This window comes from Tachysurus vachellii, chromosome 9 (genome assembly GCF_030014155.1).
Source record: "Tachysurus vachellii isolate PV-2020 chromosome 9, HZAU_Pvac_v1, whole genome shotgun sequence".
Taxonomy (NCBI): Eukaryota; Metazoa; Chordata; class Actinopteri; order Siluriformes; family Bagridae; genus Tachysurus; species Tachysurus vachellii.
In genome coordinates, this window is record NC_083468.1 from 26,793,710 (window position 1) to 26,801,663 (window position 7,954).

The following is a 7,954-nucleotide window of genomic DNA, read 5'->3' on the forward strand; positions in this document are numbered from 1 at the left end:
TGAAAAGTTTCAATATGCCTCAAACATGGCAGAAGACCATGGAAAAGTATATATATAAAAAAGTACAATGGTTTCTATGCAACCAAATGGCATTTTTTGAACAGGCATTCCCTTTTAATGGGACATGAACACATCCTTAAATTAGATCCTTCCTTTTTAATAACAGAATAACAACAACAATCAATCATGTCAATCAAAAAACGTAAATTACTGAAATCACACAAAGCTTGAAGTAAATTAACTATTGGGGAGAGAGAGAGAGAGAGAGAGGGAGAGAAAGAGAGAGAGAGGGAGAGAGAGAGAGAGAGAGATGATTGGAGTGAGTGTAATTTATTAATATTAAAGGGATAGTTCACCTAAAAATGAAAATTCTGTCATCATTTTCTCACCCTCATGATGTTACAAACCTGTATAAATTTCTTTGTTTTGATGAACACACATGAAGATATTTTAAGGAATACCATCCATTCATCCATCCATTTTCTACCGCTTATCCCGGGCCGGGTCGCGGGGGCAGCAGTCTAAGCAGGGACGCCCAGACTTTCCTCTCCCCAGACACTTCCTCCAGCTCTTCCGGGGGAATACCGAGGCGTTCCCAGGCCAGCCGAGAGACATAGTCCCTCCAGCGTGTCCTAGGTCTTCCCCGGGGCCTCCTCCCGGTTGGACATGCCCGGAACACCTCCCCAGGGAGGCGTCCAGGAGGTATCCAGAACAGATGCCCGAGCCACCTAAGCTGACTCCTCTCGATGTGGAGGAGCAGCGGCTCTACTCTGAGCTTCTCCCGAGTGACCGAGCTCATCACCCTATCTCTAAGGGAGCGCCCAGCCACCCTGCGAAGGAAACTCATTTTGGCCGCCTGTATCCGGGATCTTGTCCTTTCGGTCATGACCCAAAGCTCATGACCATAGGTGAGGGTAGGAACGTAGATCGACTGGTAAATAGAGAGCTTCGCCTTGCGGCTCAGCTCTTTATTCACCACAACAGACTGGTATATCGACCGCATCACTGCAGAAGATACACCGATCCACCTGTCGATCTCCAGCTCCATCCTTCCCTCACTCGTTTACAAGACCCCAAGATACTTAAACTCCTCCACTTGAGGCAGGAGCTCTCCACCAACCTGAAGGGGGAAAGCCACCCTTTTCCGGTTGAGAATCATGGCCTCGGACTTGGAGGTGCTGATTCTCATCCCCGCCGCTTCACACTCGACTGCAAACCGTCCCAGTGCACGCTGAAGGTCCTGATTTGAGGAGGCCAACAGGACAACATCATCTGCAAAAAGCAGAGACGAAATCCTGTGGTCCCCAAACCGGACTCCCTCCGGCCCCCGACTGCGCCTAGAAATCCTGTCCATATAGATAATGAACAGGACCGGTGACAAAAGGCAGCCCTGCCGGAGTCCAACATGCACCGGGAACAAGTCTGACTTACTGCCGGCAATGCGAACCAAACTCCTGCTCCGATCATATAGAGACCGGATAGCCCTTAGCAGAGGGCCCCAGACCCCATACTCCCAGAGCACCCCCCACAGATCACCACGGGGGACACGGTCGGATGCCTTCTCCAGCTCCACAAAGCACATGTGGACTGGTTGGGCAAACTCCCATGAACCCTCCAGCAACCTGGCGAGGGTATAGAGATGGTCCAGTGTTCCACGACCGGGACCCGCATTGTTCCTCCTGAATCCGAGGTTCGACTATCGGCCGAATTCTCCTCTCCAGTACCCTGGCATAGACTTTTACGTGGAGGCTGAGGAGTGTGATCCCCCTGTATTTGGAACACACCCTCTGGTCCCCCTTCTTAAACAGAGGGACCACCACCCCCGTCTGATGTGGTCAGCCCCATTCATGAGCCCCATTCACTTCCAAAGTATTCTTTTTCCCCACTATGGAAGTGAATGGGGCTCATGAATGGTTTGGTTACAAACATTCCTTAAAATATCTTCCTCCGTGTTCATCAAAACAAAGAAATGTATACAGGTTTGTAACATCATGAGGGTGAGAAAATTATGACAGAAATGTAATTTTTGGGTGAACTGTCCCTTTAAATTGAATGTGTGTGCGTGTGCATGCGAGACAAGAATATGGCTGTGCTTGCAACTCTGAAGTTTTTTATATTTATATTTAGGGTTTATATATATATGTGTGTGTGTGTGTGTGTGTGTGTGTGTGCATCCCCATAAACGATCCATACGCTTTTCACTCAAAGCCTAACACTGAAGACCAATTATAAGTGCTATTGCAAAACAGCTGACATTTCCACATAAACAGTGACCTACCATTTACACTACATTACACGTGCAAAAAATTTTATTTGATAGAACTTTGTCATTCAATTGTGATCGATACACGTTCAGCAGGTGCACCTGATGCAGGGATGGCCATAACTCTTACCGCTACCTTGAACAAAGAGGGGAGGGTGTGTCTGTTCACAGCCCAAAACTGCAGGGAGTCCTGTCCATCACAAATGTCCAAATAGTGGTTAAACCGAATAAGGGGACTGGATCCCCAAAATCCCGGTACCCCAAATAATTTTGGTGTAGCGCCTTCCATGTTTCGTCACGACTGTTAAGGTTTATTAGTTAGTGCGCGCTCTATATCTGCTTGCCTGCTGCGTCACGTGGTCACGTGGTTAGATTACACTCTTGCGTGCGTTTAAAAACAGATTTAAAAAAAAAAAACAAGTTATTTCGAGTCATTTAACTCAAGTCACAAGTAAGTCTCAAGTCTTGAATGTCAAGTCAAAGTCAAGTCGAGTCTTTTTTAAATATTTGTCAAGCAATCCTCAAGTCTCAAATTTGCGACTTAAGTCTGACTCGAGTCAAGTCATATGACTCAAGTCCCCCATCTCTGTTAGGAAATGGCAGATGCCCTTATCCAGAGCATTTTACATTTTATCTCATGTTTCATAAAACTGAGCTATTGAGGGTTATGGACTTCCGTCAAGGGCCTAGTGGACACGTGGTGGACCTGGGATTCACAACTCACAACCTTCCAATCAGTTGTACAAGGCCTTAACCCTTAAGCTACTACATTCTTCAGCCCTGGAAAGGGTTTGCTAACTTTATACAAAATATATCAAATTTACACCGTGACTTAAAGCTGAGCATCTACTCAGATGTATAAAGGGTGTGGCCATCACAAAGCCACACCCTTTACACATCTGAGTAGATGTGTACCCCCAGTCTCCTGTTCGCTATCTCTTCTTGGTGCCATGACCCAGATGCCCCTGAATGAGTTACACCATTGTTTACTAAACAAGAGAACATTTTTGGGTTCCTTTCTCTTGTTTAGTTTATTCAGTTCATTCGCAGGCTTGGAGTACAACAGAGAGATAAATTCAGACAGTTTTTTTACCAGCTTTAACATTTACAATACAGAATGTATAATAACTCATGGATGCATTGAAGGTATGATAAAATACTTTCTTTGTGACTTTGACATCATCTCACACAATTGGTGTTATTATCTTTACTCTCATAGCTAATAGCACCTAGCTGTTCCATGTATGCTAATAACAACTAGCTGGTTCATGTATGCTAATAGCACCTAGCTGGTTCATGTATGCTAATAGCACCTAGCTGGTTCATGTATGCTAATAGCACCTAGCTGGTTCATGTATGCTAATAGCACCTAGCTGGTTCATGTATGCTAATAGCACCTAGCTGGTTCATGTATGCTAATAGCACCTAGCTGGTTCATGTATGCTAATAGCACCTAGCTGGTCCATGTATGCTAATAGCACCTAGCTGGTTCATGTATGCTAATAGCACCTAGCTGGTTCATGTATGCTAAGTTTATTTCCTTTACCACCAGATTGAGAGTCGAGCACCTGCTCAAACGTGTTAAGGGCGGTCTTTGCGATGGTCTGTGTACTCAGGGACATGCCCACCAATCTGTGATGTGCCACGTTCCCGTTCTTCTCCTGTCCTGAGCTGTCTTCCTGCGTTTCTGTCTCATTTTTATGGGCTGGTGTCCGGGGGAAATTTCTTCTATTTAACGAGATGTTGTCACGGTGGAAGTGCTTTGGCTAATTATGTATGTACAGAGCATTTTGCCATCACTTGATCAGCCGGGACAAATTCACTGAGCCACTGAGGACAGCACAGATGATGAGGATGGGCTTGATGACCACAAGGACATCACGAAGAGCACTGCGGGATGAAACATAGCCGACGGCTGACTGGAGCTTTCCAGACCTTCAGTACTTTCTTTGCTTTAACTCAACTCAATGTGACTTCTGAAGGGAGTGACGATTAGCGCAGGAGCTTAACGGTGCCTTTAGATTCTGCTCTCTGATTGGTCAGAAGGTGTTGATTAGTATTCGTAGAGCAGGATCATGACACTTAAGTGACTATCATCTAGATTACTACTGTAAAATTGGGTACAGAGTGGAGCTTCCAGGGAATCCAGCTGTTATCAGATCATTTAAAAGACCTGCACATCTTCATTCACCTTCACACGAAAGGCTCTTCCTGTTTGTTTATTTAGAGGTGCTTTAGACTGAAAATATCTCTAAACTGTGGAGCTCCTGCTTTAGTGTCTAATCTTTTGTATCTCCGTATTTGTGTCCTGCTGAACCATTGAGTTGAACTCTTGCTTCTGTCGTGGCTTCTGAACTAGTGTTAATTTCGTCAGACGAGACGAGACGAAATATGTTCGTCAACAACCTTTTTTTTCACGACTAAGACGAGACGATGACGAGACTGCACCACTGTCCAAAAACGCTGACTAAGACTAAATTAACATGCATTATTGCTGACGAAAAAAGACGAGACGAAAATGTTTTGTATAAAATAAAAACTAAGATAAAATCTCTCTTCATTTTTGTCTACAATTGTCTCTGCTTTTTCATCAGCTGTTACGCCTTTAAAATATTCACAACAAGTTCGTGGCTTCACGCTGTTTAATATGTGAGTAGAAACAATTCGTCCGAGCACAAGTCCACCCTGGTCTAGGCTTTTTGTGTTAAATTTCTTTTGTTATATTTCCTGTTGCTGCGCAGGCTCTTTTATTGTACATGACAGCTTGTGTCCCGATGACCGGTCTTTGCATTACGATTAAAAGCAGTATCATTAAAGTAAAAAACGTGATGCGCAGTCAAGTTTGAGTGAAACATGTGAAACACTTTTTTTACTGAAATGTTTATCAGTAATAATCTCAGTAATAATGTGTTATTTTAAAAAAAGTCTACAATTTTTTGACTAAAACTAGACTAAAATTAAAAGACTTTTAGTCGACTAAAACTTGACTAAGATACCTTGAGTTTTCTTTTGACTAAAACTAGAGTAAAAAGACGAGACTTTTAGTCGACTAAAACTTGACTAACAAAAAAGATATGTGAACGACTAAATATGACTAAAACTAACAAGGACATTTGGCACAAGACTAAGACTAAATTAAAAATAGGTGATGAAATGAACACTATTCTGAACAATAATTTGGTGCAGTAACTTTTATTCGTCTGGGCTGTGATGGAGCTGCTGTTAATTCGGCTTCTTGTTTGCTGTCGTGTCGAGAGATCAGATGTGTCTGGTTCTTTCTGCACATCCAGAACAACCCACAAGGAAGCGGCGCTCTGTGTGATATATGTGCTGCCGTATAGATAGTGCTGAGGGTGGGATCATCTTCATCTTCTGTTGGTCCTTTGTAATGGTATCCATGGCAACTGCATCCCAAGTCATTTGCTCTCTCTCTCTCTCTCTCTCTCTCTCTCTCTCTCTCTCTCTCTTTCTCTCTCTCTCTCATTCCTGTAGAATCCTAAGTCATTTATTCATGTCAGAAATCCAGACAGAGGCATTTCTGTGCTCTTCTGTGTATATTGTGATGGACTCCAAGTCCAAGTTTAAACCTTCTGACACACGCTATCAGGTTTTACTAAATACCACAAAATACCCTGATGCCCTGCGGTTAGTGCTCATGAGTAGAAGCTTTGATTTTGGTCACATTAAGTCTCTTGTGCCTCAAGATTCCAGGACTGATGACACTTGAGGGAAGTTCAGGTGTTATATTCTGTGTGATGCTCACAATCCCTGTAGACCTTTTCACCAGGACACTGGAGTTCTATTATGCCCGTTGAATGGAAATGTACATTTTCAATCAGATTAAACAAATAAAGGAATGATTTTCAGATCTAAAATGAATCAAAGAAACATTCGTTCCCAAACCAGGATCAGTTTATTCTCTCGCTCGGCCCTGTGATAGGAAACAAAGTGCTGACGTTGGAGACTCGTTCAATAAACCATGAATAAAATGAAAATAAAATAAAAGTCTCCTTTTCTAATAGGAAGTTTTACGAGATCAACCATTGGAAAGTTTTTTTTAAAATTTGTTTTCTAATCCAGTGATTATTATTTTGTGATTATGTGAAAATGAGCTGTTGCTATAGAAACCATAACGTATCGGTATGACTGCAGGTTTCTTCAGTCGGACTATACAGTATAACATCTGAAGCCCTGTTTGTGTGATGTTTACTAGCAGCTGATCTCATCCTCGTCCTCAGCCGGTGTTGTTGTAATAGAGCTCGTGGACAGGTCAGGACTAGTGAAAGTGACGGTCTCTGAAGACTCGTTTTGTATCGATCTGTTCATTCTGCACTCGTTCCTCACTGCACTATGAATAGCCTCTCACCTGGCAGGAGCCTCACTCCGGCTGAGCGCATGCTTCTGACAGATGCTTTCTCTGCATGGACGCTGTAGAGCTCGGGATATTTATCACATGTTTTCAAAATATTACATTAAAGGGATTAGTATTGATCAGATTGAAGTGGGTTATGTGTTAATAAATTAGACGGATCGGATCAATAAAGAGCTAAAAGACTGCAAACATTCAAGGACGCGTAATAGCACACAATCCATAATAAGCAGTATAGATTGTAAACAGATCCAACTTGTTAAGCCCCGCCCCTAACCCTAAACTTTACATATAAACCATATTACATAACCACATTTACGTAAATACTTTCAAGAACTGTCAGAAATACAAAAATAATTCTAAGCTAGAATTAAAAACTAGTTGTATAGTAATATGTTATATCGTCGCTGTCGGGTGGAAACCTCGTATGTCCAAATTTGGTCAATTTCATATTTTTTCACATATCGATGCTATTGGTCAGTCCCCACGTGGGTCTGTTATTTTTACAAGTTATTAACCAATCTAAAGTCTTGAAAATAGCTTGAGCGCAAATCTCATAACTCCATTGGACACTTCAACTGTCCACCTCTTCCTCACTCCGTGGGAGAGCTTCACAGCATATTTCTCCTCAAGAAGAGTCGCAACGAATCAACACGTCTTCTGAGGTAAATGTCTTCAAAACACTGGGCTCAAAGAAAAAAAAATCTTGACCCCCGCTAGTTCTGGTGCTCGTCTGAGGACAGGAATTTAGCGCAAGACAATCCACTGCAACGCGGACTAAACCCTGTGTACTGCAGATAAGGTACGGCGTTTTTTTAATTTCCTGAAAAATAATGGTTTTGGAGATACGAGGATTCCGCCCGACAGCGATGATATAATACACCATAAGCATTGTAACATTTTTTATAAAAAATGGATTAAATGATTATATAATAATAAAAACATGGCTCGAGACAGTTTACCGTCACAGAAACTGCTAATTTGATATCAAACTCAAAACAGAACGACGTCATGATGTAAGACGCGTCCCAAATCGCATGCTTGTGTAGTGTAAAGACTCACGTACACTGCGTCAATTATCTTTCAACCTTATTCGTACCCTTAAGCTACATACTGGACGCCACGTGCCGTTAGCGCTCCATCTGAGACGACGTGACCCTTCTCTTATGAGCATCGCTTCCTTGTGATCAGATAAACTCCTTTGAACCTTTCTGACTTTACATAAACGTTACATTAAATAAAAAAAGTTTGTATGTAAGGAAATTTAGTACGTTTTAAACATTGCACCAAATAATAGTTTTTGTAATCGCTTTAAAGCTGAA